Raw genomic sequence first — 16,050 nt, forward strand, 5'->3', positions numbered from 1 at the left:
GGCACGTGTCCCTTTGTGGGCTTGAAAAGCATCCCACTGTCTCTGTCTTGCTCCGAAGGGAGCACTGATTTAGTCTACGTAGACCTTCTCGTGCATCAACAGTCACGAGCTGATGAGCTGCACATCATCATCAGATGAGTTTAGCAGATTTCCATGTAGAGGTCCTTCAGACCTGCAAGCACATCCTTGAAGCAACCTGAAGGTAGTTTCTTTAGCTGTTACCATCCAAAGCATTTCCTCCTCAAAATAACTCCTTTTGCCCACTCTGTGTACAGGTAGGGTTGTGCAAAGCAGCTCGAGTGGGCTTCCCAACTGACAAATGCCCATTAATCTTGTAATGAATTTCTCAAATGGTAACAGAAAACAACCTCAGATCTCCACGACCACTCATTTATTTTGTGTGCTAATGAGATCAAGGGGACAATTCTTGCAGCCTTTAGAAAACTCAAGTAATGGACTAGAATTGGTGTCTTAAATTGCATGGAAACGACATTAAAAAAGTCACTTTGGCTGGGGTGAAGATGAGATCAAAGGAGAAAAAACCAAATGAAAACAAATAGCAGACTAAAGCCCATCCTTTTAGGACACAATCCTTGTTTTTGTTCTGTGTTTACACATGCTGTCCCCCTGGCTGAGGAAACCGGCTCCGAATAACAAGCACAAGCGCAGGGGAGCTGATACCGTTCCGTGCGCTGATAATATAGTTAAAAACAAACACAAAGCGGATTGGGAAATGCCGAGGCCATCTGCGGGTTAATCGGATTAGCGGCTGGAGCGATGGGATTAGCAGCGGCGCCTCCATCGGCGCGGATCGGATCCGGAAAGGCCGGAGCTCTTCCCAGTGCCGCTTCCGAGCCGAGCTCCGCTGTAATTGCAGGCCCTGGGAATTCTCACGCAGGGACAGAGCCAAGACGAACAAAAGAATTACAAACCCAATGTAAGCTATTAAACAGAAAATAGCGGCTTGTTAGATAGTTGGCTTTCTTTGTGTGGGTATGGGTGGCAAGCTGATAAAAGCTTTTTCTTGCTTGGCTTTTGCTGGCTCCCGCTCTCGTTCCTGGCCACACGCAGTTCTTTTGTGGTTAGCAGTTGCTGCCCCGAAACACATCCCTGCGAGCTGCATGTTGCCACCACAATGACAGCGGCTGGCAGAAAGCGTGGCCCAGAAAATACGGGAAGCTGCTGCCGTAATTCAGATCGGAGGCGGGATTTAATGGCAAGTATTAAACATCATGCAAGTCTGGCTGTGCTGGGGCTTTTGGAGACCAAGCTCTGGGTTGGCACGAGCCAGGAGAGCTTGGTTAGATGGTGACCAGCCCAATGGACAGTTTTGCATAAGAGCTCTCCCGCCAGCCTAAAAGCCATTTACTGTTTCCTCTGCCATCTATATGGCTGGGTCTGCTGTATATTGCTTGGCAGGTGAATGGCTTTCTCCCTCTGTAATATTTGGGGTTGGCCATTCTATATTGAACCAAGAATATTGAGCCTGTCTTCTGGGGGAACATACATATGTATATTACATAGAAATTATAAGGAATTGATGATGTATGTAATGAATTGATTAATTTGATTATTCATTATTTATCTAGGAATTTGAATTAATCCTCAGTATATGCCTTAGTTTAGTTAAGAAAGGGTCTGCAATTAGAAACTTATGTGGTTGATTGTCTTCTTTTCTAAATGAGATCCTCTAAGCCTGAGAAGTTACAGGAGTAAATAAAAGCAGCCACATGAATGTTTTTGAAAAAAATGTTCACATCTTTGGTGGACCTACATGGCAAATATAACTGATTGGCCAATGTAGAAGCTGCTCAGGAAGAAAAAAAATCTGTGTTTGTCAGAATGGGGAGAAAAAAGGGGTTTTCTACTATTAGGCATAGTCAACTCATAGGATTTGTTCCACCAAGTTCAGGCTTCCCTTGGAAAGGTTATTCATTTTCCCACATTTTCTTTTTTTCACTTCCCAAACAGGCTTGTGCCATAGTGGAAGAGGGACGTGGGCTGGTGTTGAGTCTCAGATGGCCGGTTTATGACCTTCTCTCCAGTCTCCATCACCGAGGAGAGAAGTTTCTGCCTCTTCTCCACGATGTGCTCTGACATCTCTCCCAGAGAGAAAGTGAGGTGAGCAGTAGCCTTAGGACTTGGTCTGCCTGCCTTTCTGCTCCTCTCCTGCACAGGATGAAACTGTGAACAAAACCATCAGCTTCATGAAATCCAGACTGTCTTCTTTTTTTTTTCTGAGCAGTGCAAAGTGAACACATTGCTAAGTGTTATTCTCTCATAAGAGGCCTTTTGAAAAGCATTTAATGAAGTAAAATTTGAAAACTGACAGAGTAGTGGTTGAATGTTGCCCTTTTTTTTCATTTAAAATATACCTTCATTTTCTTTCTTACCACTAGCTTGTGTCCGTACATCATTTTGCCTTGCTGTTCTAGGATAGGAATAGCTGCGTGCAACCCTGCGAGGTGCTCTCATTATTTTTGCCTTGCTATTGCACAATTTGAGATACATTGTATCCAAGACACTATATAAAAAAAAGCAAATTAAAACTGAATTGCAGCAGAGCTCCTAAAAGAATTCATTGCACTTTGCAGAGTTTACTCCTAAGTACGCCATGTGGCTCGAACGGACAATTAAATGCAAAGAATTAGTATTAATGTGCTGGCTTGGAATAATTGTTGAATATGTATTTATGTACGCCTCATTCAGTATGTTAATTGCAAATAATACTAGTGATTTGCACTTGTCCAGAATGCCTCGGCAAGGGAGAAATCATTTTGCTGAGGAAATTCACTTCCCCTGCATGCTTGAGTGGAATAATAGTTTCTTCTAGGTACGCTATTCGGGAATGGATAGGTTGGCTAGGCGATAGCTTCCGAGGCAAGCACTCTTTTTGTGGCAGTGGATGTATGTTTTCATATCCCTATCTCTTATGGGGGAACTGAAGAGCTGAAGAAGGAGCACCCCTGACATGCTGCTCTTCTCAGAGTGCAGTTTTGCAGCTGTGCACCCTCTCTGGGTGCACCCTCACTGGGGGCATTTAGAAAACTCAAAAGATTTTTTCATTTTTTGATACTCCATTGATCCCAGTGCTAAAAAACCTGAAATTTTACACTGCTACTGACGCATCCCCCCAAACCTACTTGTACAGTCAAACTTGCTTTTCCCCTATGAGAAGTGGTATATTTTATTTTAATGATTTCTCCGCTGTACTTTCTGCTCTCGTCTTTAGGAAATGGCTAATGACCTGGTGCTGTGAAGTGCTAATGAGCCTTCCACGCACGGCAGCTGCTGGAGTCGAGGTGGCCTTGCAGGAAGGGCTGAAGAATAGATATTCCCCCTCAAAGTAATGTAAAACTCTGCAGAATTACCAGTTCTCCTGCGACTTAAGTCGGGGAGAATTGAAGCTTTAGAAGATGTAAAGGATGGGCAGATGAAATAGCTGATAGTTTTTGATCAGTAGGAACTAAAGCCTCATATCTCTGACAGAGTCCAGGTGAACTATCACATGTGCTCTCGACTGAAGAAACTACAAGCTTAGCCTGTGCCCATCTCGGAACCTACTTCTGGACAGAAAATGAACATGAGAATTTTTCAGCAACAGGTTAGCAATACGGAGATTTAAACTGTAATTAAGATTTGATGTCAAGGTCTTTGTCATGTTCATTTTTAGTTCTTCTTGCCTGTCTGGAATACAAGAGAAAAAGATTCCCCATTTTCCCTTGGCTTATGTGAGCATTTCTGTCTTGCTAGTAAGACCTTGAGGACTAACTACCTTTAGATAATCATATATTTTAAGGAGCTTAATTCTGTCATGCCTGCTGCCATGTCCTAGATGCGCTCTTTGAGGTTCCTCAGCCTTTCATTTTAGCTTCTTTTTACCTTTTAGCATGAATTTGAGCTTTTCCAACCTAAAATTTTACTGTAGTTTAATTGCAGGTGGAATCTAGCTGGACAAATGGGTTAATCCTCAGAATCTGCCATGCTTCAGCATTGCATCCTGGCACTGTATAATTTCTGCCACGTTTGAGTGCCCAAGCACTGGGAGGTCATTGGCAAGGAAAGCTTCTCAGTACATCTTCACATGGGGTCCAGTGAAGCATATTTTCAGGTAAATAAGATGAATCCAAAGATGTGGCACATTGATTTATTCTAAGACCTGCTACACGTATTTATAACCTTAGTATAGACTCTAGAAAGGAGGGCAGAATGCACTGACCTTTCTTTCAATTTTGCATATATAATAAGTGATCTCTGCTTTACTTCTCTTTCAACTTGATATTTAAACTTCTAGAGGGCAGAAAAAAAAAAAAAAAGAAGAAAAAATTGTCCTTATTTCTCTTCTGTAATCAGAAAGAATTTTCAAGACAACATTTATGACCTTGAAAAGAAGTATTCTAGTAAGACCTATATCTATCACAGTGGGCTCAGAGGAGTGTAATGAGGGAGAAAAACATATGGGTTTTATTACTGGAATAATTATTCACGAGGGATAGTCTCAGGGGATTTACTGGATACAGACCTTTTATTAAAAGAAAATTGATATTTGATCTATTCCAAGGAATTGAATGCTGCAAAGCAAGAGCAATCTGTTCACCCCTGAACTCAAATATTGGTTGAAAAGAAACAGGTCTGCTGGTTTGAAAAGTTCCTCTCTGAGCAGTACTAAATTCTGGCATTTTCATCGGGAGTTACCAAATCTTCTATGGGGAAAGAGCGACATGAAACCCTTTTTGAGGGGGGTTTTTGAGGGGGGGGGGGTTTGAGGGGGCAGAACGGGGCTTAATGGCTAATTATGTAGATTAAAACATTACTTTTAATCATTAGAGTAAACATTTAGTAGCTATCGCTAATTTAGCATTTAGCGGTTTTCCCCAAGAAATGGGATGAAAAATGGTTTAGATAGCATTGCCATAATAACGTTATAAACAGTATGCCTGCCTTTGGAAGTCTTCTGTCCACCTCAAGACCTACTCCAGGGATATAAAAGACGTATGGAGATATGGCTTATCAGAGAAAGTTATCTTCTCTATCTGTCCATCAGTGCATGGCCCACTGAGATGCTCGTGAACCAGCTTCCAAACCTCCCCATTTTACCACAGAGCAGCAATTTAAAGTCAACCGTTTCCTTTGCCAACCTCTAACCTTTCCGCTTGTCAGTCAGATTTTTCAAGCTGAGGGTGAGCACAGGAAATTGCCACGTGAAGCAAGATTGAAAAGATCAAGACTCCTTGCTTGGCAAGGAGTGACACAAGTGACAAATGAAGGGGAACACAACACAAATATATGCGGGAGGGGACACAGATTTTACCCTTTCTGACAACAGAATGAGCAAAGATCGTGTGATGACAAGGCCAGGCTGCTACCACAGAGAGAGGAAAGGAAACGATGCAGGAGGCAATGGAGCTTGCTGGGCCTACACGTTTTGGGGGCCTAAGAGATTCAGGAGACAAGGCTGGAAACGTATATTTGAAAACATTGTTCCTAAATTGACAGAATCATGGGACAGTTGAGGTTGGGAGGGACCTCTGGAGATTGTCTAGTCTGGATGATGCGAGTTGGTGACTCATCGTGATGAATCACGATGCGAGATGGGAGAGCATCATGATTCAAGAAGAATAATGATCTAGATCAGCCTCAGCCTGTTCAGGGCTTTGAGGGTTTTTCCTTGCACCTTTTTACTTTGGATTAACCCCAGTGCACCAGGTAGATGTTCGCTCTGGGAAGTGGAGACTGTGAATTGAAAATTTGTGACTTTTGGCCAACTAATTTGTGAATGATGGCCAACTGCTATGAAAACGGAGAGATTTGGTGTATCTGAGAGGAGATTAAAAAAAAAAAAAAAAAAAAAAAAGAAAATGTATGAGATCCTTCAAATTTTTCATCCTTTCTTTATCTTTCATATTGGCTTTTCTCTTGGGGTGAATGCTTGTGCCTTGGCTCCGAGTGACAAGGACACTTCTTTTTTTTTGGCCTCCTCTCCCTTTCATGATGTGAAAAGATGTCTTTATGACGATACTTTTGCTTTATGGCTCCCTGAACGTTACATTTTGATGCTGCTGCAGTAAAATTAGAGGATGTGATGAAGTTAAGTGTCGAATATACTACTGAAGTATCATTAAAAAAAAAAAAAAAAGCTCATAAAACACTGTCTTGATAGAGAATTTACTGGAAACTTGAGGAGTGGGAGAAGCAGAGGAAAATGTTTTGGTTTTTGCTTATATGATTTGGTTTGTTGAAGCTTGGTTAAATTGGTATAACTCCTAGACTGGTCTCATGGGGTTTAGAATATTACTTTTCTTATGCAGACTGTCTCTCAAAAGAAACAGAAATCTTGAAAATTATGGAGTTCAGTTCAGACCAGAGGAATAATGAAAAGCTCAAATTTTAGATTGCTACTAAACATTCACTGTGCAGTTCCCACTATGTGAGAGTAAAATTCACAGATCTTGTCCATCTAAATTTTATTTAAGGTCTTTGCCACCAAAAAAAAAAAAAAAAAAAAAAAAAAAAAAAAAAAAAAAAAAAAGAGGGGGATGGCTTTAGAAATTCTGAATATCCAACATCTGGATATTTACATCCATTTATAAAATTTACAATTTCAAAATGATCTGCACATCAGTAAACTCAGATTTTAATGAACTTAATGCTTAGCTCTTTCCTGAACATTATCTGTATTCATTCAAGTAGTTGGAATTTAAGTAATGGGATCTAAACTTGGTTGTGGTGGGAGATGTGTTGAATCCTGTGGATTTTGGTATTTTCATAGCTATTATTTCTTAACTTTGTACCATTTCCTAACTTGGTATCTAGATGGAGAGCGAGAAATAGATAGAAGAAAATGTAGGTGTTGAGCTGGGAGAAAAGAGGAGGAAAGGAGAAAGTTTTTTTACATCTGAGACTATGGTCTAAAGTTTTAGGTGGTGAGTGATCTTGTCTACCAAGCTGATGTCAAAGTTGCTGTAGATACTGTGATTTCTTGCCTGTATTTAAATACTTCAGATGGACAACTTGTAAAAAATCAGCTCGGTTAATTGTGATTAGCTGCATTGATCCTCATGTGTGGATGCATTGGTTGCTTCCTTATTCAGTCTCTGTTTATTGGCCAATGTCATTTAAAATTCTTGGAGATTTAACTTGTTTGTTTCACAGCCTGATTTTAAAGAAAAACAGAACTAGGAAAATAAGGGATTAATCTTCATCAAATGTGCTAAGCATTAAGATTCTCAGTATTCCTTTAGTTTGATATTTAGAGAACAATTTTATTGAAGGCTTGAACCGTAAAAATCAGGTTTGTTTCCTCAGTATGACACAAGGATAGAAGCAAAATGTTCTGAGGTTACAGAACAAATTTTGGATCCTGACCCCATTGATCCCCTCTGCATTTCTCCCTTATTTGCACTGCTGCAATTCTATAAGATATTCTGGGAACACTCCTGTTTAATGCTAAGCTGAAAGCAGACGTTGCATGGCCTGCTCAACTGACACGTCTGTCTAAATAATTAAAAGGATTGTCCATTAAATACTTGCAGCCTCGTGATCCATTTCCCAGTCATGAGAGTCAATCATTCAGGAGGTCGGCTCAACCTTTCCTGCATTTACTTTTCTATAAATTAACATCTGGCCATAAAAAAAGGTATTGCTGTCAAAGTTAAGATTCTTTAATGTGCTAGTGAAGATAGAAAGTATTGCCTGCCAATATAAAAAGAAATTTCCAGGAAAATAGACTTTCACATCTCTACCCCAGGCCAGGTTCACTTTATATTCACTGGCATTGATTTGTGAGAAAAACGTGGGATGGCAGGAATTGTCTGTCTGTAGGGATCATGAGCTTTCTTCCAGCTGCAACCAAACAAAGTTGAGACTTGGAAAACCTGAACCTATTTTTACAATTCCACAAATTAATTTTAGCTAGCGCCCCATTTTCCTACTCTGTCTGTCTGTGGAGAGGAAGCAGGGATGTCCCTCATCTTCAGCACGCTTCGTCCCACGTCATGCTGCCATACAGCATTGCAATGGTGACCATCACATGTGGACTTACCCTCTAATTACTGTGAGATGCTTGCCAAAATGTTGCATTATTGTTAGTTTGGCAAAACACAGGGCTCCTGGGAGCTACTGCAAATAAAAGGGTCAGCCCTCGGTCTCCTAAGCCCTTTTGCTGCAATTGCTTTATTATTTATTTATTTATTCTATTTTATATATTTTGCTTTGAAATGTTCCTGGTAAACTCTGGTTTAGACTTGGGTATCTCAAATACGTTTCTTCTGCTTTCAGATAATTTCAGCTCCTCTCTATTTAATGGCTTTTTTTTATGCTGTGAAATAAACACATTGAGGTAAGAAAAAGGTCATTGATTTTTTCCTGCCAAACAGTAAACGAAGGCGCGGGGCCTTAATGACTACTTATGTATGTATTAGAAATATGCTGACTCAAACCTTCTTAATAAACAAGCTCTGTGGGGACCATTTTAACGAGAAACTGAGGGAAGATCTTAGTGCAGGTACACATTATCTAGTATATCTTTTTTATATGAAACCGTTTGCAGATATGCAGTCAAAAAGCTGCTGAAGAACAACCACCCGTTCAGATGTTACCGTGTTCCTTTGCCTTTGCTGCCACTTGTCAAGCTGGAAATTAGGAATGCTCCTTTTCCCGGAGGTAAAAAAAAAAAAAAAACAAATAAAAAACGTGCTTTTCCCTTAATCTCTTTGAAGTGATTCTTCAACGTTTTAAAACGCTGTTTGTTGTTGCTGTAATTTTATGGTTTAGCATCGGCATGCATTTAAATAGCCTAATTCAGCTGCGCCGTTTCCCGCTCTGCATTTTTCCACTTAGATCTGGCATCCCGAGGAGTCCCCTGCAGTGGGGAAAACCTCCCTCCACGAAGCTCCAGGAAGAGGGACACCACGGAGTGCTCTTTTCAACAGCAATGTGCAACTGAGGGCCATAAATGGCCTCTGGATCTCCCACCAAGCCCCACGTTGGTCACCTTCCTCTCTCCAACTTGAGGGTAAAATCAGAGCAACCTCCAGCAGATGTTGTGCTAATAGGTATTGAAGGAAGCAGCATGAAGAAAGCAAATGAACCTTGGGGGAGAATGGCTTATCTTCTGCAGTGTGCCACCTGTTGCCCCTTAATTTGTGATGTCTTTACCCGTTTGGGCTTTAAAGAGAGTCAATGAAATGAGGCTATGGGATAGGTGCTGTTGAGGTGCTCTAGTTGGGTTGCTGGAAAGGTATATGAGTATGAAAATGGATTTGAGGTACTCTTGCAAACAAAATGAGTTTTTGTGAAATAGGAGTTTTACGGAGAATCTAAATTGCAATGAACCCTAAAGCTCTGAAGGATGTTTTTGTTCTTTTAGGTTGCACCATATTCTAACCCCCAGATCTTTAAAGCTACAAGTCTCCATCCCTGAAGTTATTCAAAAGCCATCTAGATATGGTTCTGGGCAATGGGCTTTAGGTGGCCCCACTTGGCCGGTGTGGGGTGGGACTAGATCTTCCAGACTGCACTGTTCTGTGATTTTGAGTCTTTGAAATACTTTTAGGCTTCCTCTATGAACATTCTCAGTAGCTTCCTCTTTTCTCAGGCTCTGTCAGTGAGCCAGTCCCTGGAAAACCCCACCATGCAGTCACAGTGCTACTAGGGGGCTTAGCTAAAAACGCTCTGAACAACATAAAGGCCAACTTCAAAACTACCTCCAGCTGCCAGCCTTCACATCCCTTCTCAGCCTAGACTATTTTTGTCCAAGCTCTTGCTAAGGCTTGCCCTCCTGAAGGTCAAGCATCACATTATGAATCAATTATCAGTGCCCTTTTGACTCCTTCACCTCAATTGCCTACATTGCAACCAGAAGGCTTGTAGGGGCTGGTCAAAAGGTGTCCCAGCGAGGAGCTGTAGCGTGCTGCATGGGTGCCTATCTGTTGTAACCCAACAGTTTGGGAGCATTTGCTGAACATCCCCATGACTGCTTTGATCAGGCCACATCAGTTTCGTTAGCTGTCCTTCAGTGGAGATGCGAGAGGGAAGGTGAGAATGAAAAATGTCAAGTTCACGAGGGAACGCAGGACGGTGCCCTTGGCAAAACAGGAGGTGGTTCAGTGGCAAGGCTTGGCAGAAGAAATAGGGCTGTATTTTAAATGCATTTTCTCCTGCTGAGATCTGTTTCCTTCCGCTTGTTAACTAAGAGCAAGAGAAAGAATAAGGCTGCTAGTGCATACACACAATACGTACTCTCAGTTTAACCTTCTTAATTTAGTTTAATAGTGCCCCTGCAGTTGCGTGATGTCCAGCATGTTTCAGGTGTGTCTGTGCTGAAGCGCCTGATGCTATCAGCAATGAACATGGCACTCTAATTCTGCCCTACTTTGAGTTTGTAGAGGAAAAAAAAAAACATCTCAATTTTCTGTTATTGTTTTTTTTTTGTTTGTTTGTTTTGTCCTAGCTAAACTATTTCTTCACTCCTTATTGCATTTCTGATATCATATTGGTTTCTTTTGGCTTCCAATTACTTGCCTTCAAGGCTAAGTGAAGAACTCAATTTCAGTTCAACTTGCGCGTTGTGGCTCATTATCCAAAACTCATCTTGGATTTTGTTTCGCTCTCTGCTCTTGAATTACAGCGGGCCCAATCCCACCTCCCTGTAAGGCATTTTTACATCATCTCTTCTAGACAAGACAAATTCCCTGCAATCCCTGGCAGTACCTGTGCCCCCTCTAACTTGCATTAAGTGGAGTCACTAGCCCTTGCCACATATTAGTCATTCCCTCTTCTTTATCCAGGATGGGCTTGTTGGTGGGACAGACCCCAGAGAGTGCACTGTACTTTCCAAAACTAAGCAAATGAGTCAGCAGACCCTGCATAGACAAAGTGGGTCTGGGTTGTCTCTATCATCTAGCATATATAGGTCAGTGTGCATCAGTCGGTGACTTGGGAAGATCTTCAGGAGCTTCTGTAGAACCTCTACAGCTGTCCTCCAGCTGTAGGAAACTCCTCCAGATTACCTAGAAGGAGCAGTGGAAAGAAGTTCTTTACTTTTTATACATTTACTGGGTGTGCCTCAATGTTAGCACCCTTCTCAACAGGTACCACAAGAGGGGTTTTTACACCAAAGGTATTCGATACCTTATAAGCCCTCAGGTTGACCCAGCTTTCATTTTGGCCTGCATATGGGCTCTGAAGCAATAAAACAAAACACGTTACAGTAATACTAAGCACAATAACGTCCATCTGTCTGTAGGCTGATTTTAATCTTTAGCTCCAGCTAGGAACACGGATCTGCAGCAACTTTAAGGCCTTAATTCAAGGAAATTTGATTGATTCCTCAGAACACTCTCAAACCTGCCTTGTGCTTTCCACCAACCAGCATATTTCTGTCACAGCCCTCTTTCTGGTGACTCCTCCATTCCTTTACTGGGCCACATCCTTTGAAGATGCTCAGCTGTCGGATCACCCCGGAGTTCCTGGAAGTATAAAATGGACATTAGTCCATTTTATGGTACAGAGTAAGTGCAGAAATGAGCTGTTGATGGTTCGCTTATGGTAAGAACATCATGGCCATGCTGCTTGAAGTGCTGGCTGCTGAAGCACAGAGCCGTGGCTTTGGGCAATGAAATTGCACTGGTAGGGCACTGCAGACCCTGGCCCTATGCAAGGAGAGGCCACAAAGGGGCCCCAGGGCTGCGTGTTCCTGCTTTTGTTCTCTTCAGTGCTCATTTTCCCTTCTTTTTGGAACTGCTTGCACAGTCCTCCCACATTCACACTTGCATTTAGCTTGGTTGGTCACTTTGGTTGGTTCCACATTTCTTCTGTGACCTGTGGCTAAGGGGTGCCCTGGTGTCTGATCGCTTAGATTTTGCAAGTGCCTGTCTTGCCCCATATTTTTTTTTCCTTCAAAAGCATTTTTTTTTCCATTCATCCTCATATCACAGTCACGCTCTACAAACACAGTTTCAAACGTTGCCTGCGTGCATTCAGGTGGAAATTTGCCATTTGCTCTGCAGGACTTTATTTCTTGGAAAATGTATGTTTTTATCCAGCTACTGCCTTATATTTTGACTTCTCATTTTGCATTAAAGCCTGTTAAGAGCACAGTATAGTCTCCACCACTGATCTCGATCTTAAATTATTATTTCATTTATCAGGGACTAATATCCTAAGGTCTGTCTCTTGACGTATTGCTTGATGGACAGGTCTTTTTTTCTTGCATGGGACATGTTTACCCCAGCCTGGGCTGCAATTCAACCTGCTTAGGTGCACTTCAAGCACAAGTATTTTGCAGATTTTTGTATTTCATCCAGAAAGGAGAGAACATCCCATTAGTTTCACAGAGAGAGAGACTATGATTCACAGAGATGAGAGACTATGACTATGAGAGACAAAGTTAATGATACTTTTCTTTAGCATTTAGAGTATCATGACTTCTTTTTATTTATTTTATTTTCATGTTGTTTCTGGCTTCCTTTCTTCCTTCTTAGGTAAACTTCCAGGAAGTCTCCTCATTGCAGCACCTACATCACATCTTCAGCATCCCTTTTCTTTGACTTTTTTGTTGATGATGATGATGTATAGGGATGTGGAGAAGGGATTATCCAGGGATGTGGAGAAGGCAGGCAGGAAAGAGCTTGCTACCCATTTCTGACAGGGCATGCAGGGAAGGTTATAGGTGAGATAAGAACTGTTCTTATGCTGGAGGGAGCTTATGTGAGAAAAAGGCCTGGAGAAGACAAAAGCAAGAGCATGGTAAGCCTAGCTGGGATATGTCCACGAAAAAAAAAGCAAAGGGTAAAAGCAAAGACGTAACTGCTGGTTGTCTTTTTTCCTTTGTTTCTAGCCTTGGTACATACCTGCATATTCTAAAAATATGTGTTTGTATATGCATGTATATATGAATGATAGGGAAGATAAAGAATTGAGCAGAAGAAAGGCAGAACACATGTTTGTAATCTTCATTTTGTGTTTTTTGAACTCCTGAGTACACATGCACAGGGATTTATTAGACCTGGAGTCAGCTCGAACCACTAATCTCAAAGCAAGTGTAAATATTGAACCATTCATTGGACTTCTACAAGCTGTTTTACATACTCATGTTTGGTCAAGATAGAAAAGACCTGTTAGTCCTTATCATGTTGAATGTGGATGTACTTATATATACGGAGTGTGAATTCACTCATGCACATTTTCCGTAAGTTTTATTTAATATGTAAGGACTAGTCCTCACCTGGTAGAAATCATCTGATCCCCACTTAAATTGCAGACCCAAATCCATGAATATAGCAATTTCCTTGGACTGAGCAGAGTTGCAATGCTATTGAATTCAGTAAATAGCTTACAACAAGCATATATTTCCTGGCTAGCAGACAGATGTGTGTATACATATGTACATTTATATATATATGTATATGCATTTTACATATCTGTATGTGTTACTGGGTGGACTCACAGACAGGAACCACAGCAGACCTGTCCAACACCGAGACACTAGATCCAACACTGGGATGCGGTAGATTTGCTGAAAAATGTGATTGCCCCCTTGAGTGCTAGCACTCAATAACCAAACAGAATTTTGTTAAATTAATAAGGTGTAACAAGCAGAGATAAAGCATGCAGTGATAAACAAACATGGGATGGAGTGAGCAGGCAGTGAAGCGAGTGATAGACAGGGCATAAAATAAAGATGGTCAGTGAGGATTGCTGGTGCCCAGTGGCTCAAGGAATAAGTAACGATATTTGCAATAAAAGCATTCATGTTGGACACCTGGAGCTACCAGGACAGCGAAAGACAAATTCATAAACGCAGAGCTCAAAGGCGAAGGGAGGATAATGATGCTGAAGCTGTGGTCTTGCTGGGGCTCTTCAGATGTTCATCAAGGCAAGGTGGTACCACAGAAACAGATGCTTGTCCTGGGTCACATGAAGCAGCTTAGCAAAAAGGGGATTTAAAAAAAAAATGCTTGCTGCTTGCAGTGCTTCATCACAGCAGGTTTGTGTGAAAAGCTTATTTGCTACCTAATGCTAAGATAAAATACCACTGCCGTGTGCAGGCTTGTGAGAAGGCTACCAGCCACCCAGATGCAAGTGGGGTGAATCCCATGGGGAGAGAGCAAACGTGTAGTATTAAGCACTGGCCTTGGAAGTGCTTTACTCTTTTCAGTGGCAGAACAGCATGATGATGATGCAGAAGATTTGAAAAGTCTACAGGAGAAGGTGGGAAAGGTCTAAAGAGACAGGATGAAAAGTTAAATGGGCTTTAGTGATTTATAGTGGGCTGTAATGAGTTCTAACAGCTTGATGTATCATGTTGATACGAAAACCAAGGTGACACTTAAAATGTATGTAAATATATAGACCACAGAAAATTTAGTTGGTAATCAGAGATAAAGTAAAAATAGGTTTTTAAACCAAGATTATTAAAATACAGTGACTGGAGATTCTGGGTGAGATATGGTCACTGTCTATTAGTCAAACAAGCGTAAGCAATATATAAAGCTAGAAAGGTCTCACCAGGTTCCTAGCCAACCACTTCTCAATTTTTGATTAGGAGTGAAAGTTGGGCTTGTGTGCCTTTGACTCCTGTAATTCTGCATCTTTGAGGTCCTACAAAGGACCATGAGGTCCTTTGAGGTCCTACATGAGATAAATTTTCTTAGGAAAAAAGAAAAGTAGAGACGAATATCAGGTTTTTAACTGCTCAGCTATTCAATCTGTGCACGCTCAGCTCCTGCCTAGTGCTCATTACATGGATGAGACCTCTGCGAGTCTGTAGAAGTGGCAGTTGATGCGACAGAGACCAAGTTCAGCCCCGTGGTGAAATCTTGGCTTTTCCATTGGCTGCAGGTCTGTCCTCAAGCAAACACATTTAAGCAGCAGAGTCCTTAATTTTACTTGCAGTTCTCCTAGAAACACCTCTGTGAAGTTCAGAGTTCATTTTAACATCCCCCCTCCCACCTTAAGTATAGTAATTCTCTTGGGCTCCGAACCACTTTGCAATGGGGGAATAAATATTACTTGCTCCTTACCCCTTTATTGTAAGTACCTTATAAACTGATTTATTATAGAGATTTCCTTGATACAGGCAATATAAAACAAATAAATAAAATAGCCCCAAGATGCTGCTGGATGCCCCAAGTCAGCTGTTGTCTTTTCCTACCTCTCCTCTGAGTATTTCTTGGTACATCAAGGGCTTCCTGCCTAAAAAGCCCTTCATCAGCTCTCCTAGACCTTTGCAGACCTCATAATGTAAAACACGGAGCTCCTTGGTGGACGCTTTGCTTTTTTTTTTTATCACAACTGGCCTATTTGACCTAACATCTAAAGTGTGGTTGTGGTGAGACACAGCTCCATCTCCTAAATTGACTCTTCAATCTCAGGCCCAAGTAATGGCAGATGTCCTCTTTCCAAGTGTCATTAGGTATAGGTACCATCAGTGATCAGCAATATATAGCAATAAATTCTTCTCTTGGATCTTAACATTTTTCTTGTCCTAACCTATGTTCTAACCCTCACCTCATCTCACTGTAGGACAACTGATTTTGAGCTTCTCCCTGCTAGAAGGAAATGCTTTAAAATTGTGTAATCGTGCAAGGTTGTTTCACTTGACTTGCTATTGAGTGCAATAAGCAGGAGGACAGTGTATTTTAGTGCTGATAGCTGCCGTGTGCTCAGGTATTTTCTGGGAAGGCAGATTTTGTAGTAAATTGATCAAGTAGAGAGATCATTGGCGATATTTGCTGCTATGGTTCTCTTTGTCTCTTCTTTTTTGGGGCACATTTCATTTTTTTTTTTTTTTTTTTTTTTTTTCCTGCAGAACATCATAGATTTTGCACAAATACAACCCAGAACGTTTGCAAACGGCCACAGCCACCCCTTAAGGATGTTGCAGCTAAATCCTGTTTCCTGTTCCAAGTGTGTCGTGTCTCCCACACCTCGATCATCTCGCTCCCCGGGGCGGCACTGCTAATTGCCCTTAATGAGCCTTGATGGGGCCTAGGGGCAGCTAATGAGTGGCGGTGCTTTTGGGGTGAATTTGGATGCTGTGCTTAGCAT

General features: G+C 41.5%; 1 long non-coding RNA gene across 2 annotated transcripts; it reads left to right on the plus strand.

The window, feature by feature from the left end:
* Positions 1–2,066: 2,066 nt before the first annotated feature.
* Positions 2,067–9,007, plus strand: LOC112947548. Of its 2 annotated transcripts, XR_003249426.1 has the most exons (6): positions 2,067–2,121; positions 3,233–3,346; positions 3,490–3,604; positions 3,929–4,111; positions 8,549–8,661; positions 8,839–9,007. It is a non-coding gene; the product is annotated as an uncharacterized LOC112947548 (long non-coding RNA). The 2 variants fall into 2 exon arrangements; XR_003249425.1 differs by lacking the exons at positions 2,067–2,121; positions 3,233–3,346 and having other exon boundaries at positions 3,354–3,604.
* The last annotated feature ends 7,043 nt before the right edge of the window (positions 9,008–16,050 follow it).

The sequence above is a fragment of the Nothoprocta perdicaria genome, unplaced genomic scaffold (genome assembly GCF_003342845.1).
Source record: "Nothoprocta perdicaria isolate Ctin4 unplaced genomic scaffold, notPer1 scaffold_236, whole genome shotgun sequence".
NCBI lineage: Eukaryota > Metazoa > Chordata > Aves > Tinamiformes > Tinamidae > Nothoprocta > Nothoprocta perdicaria.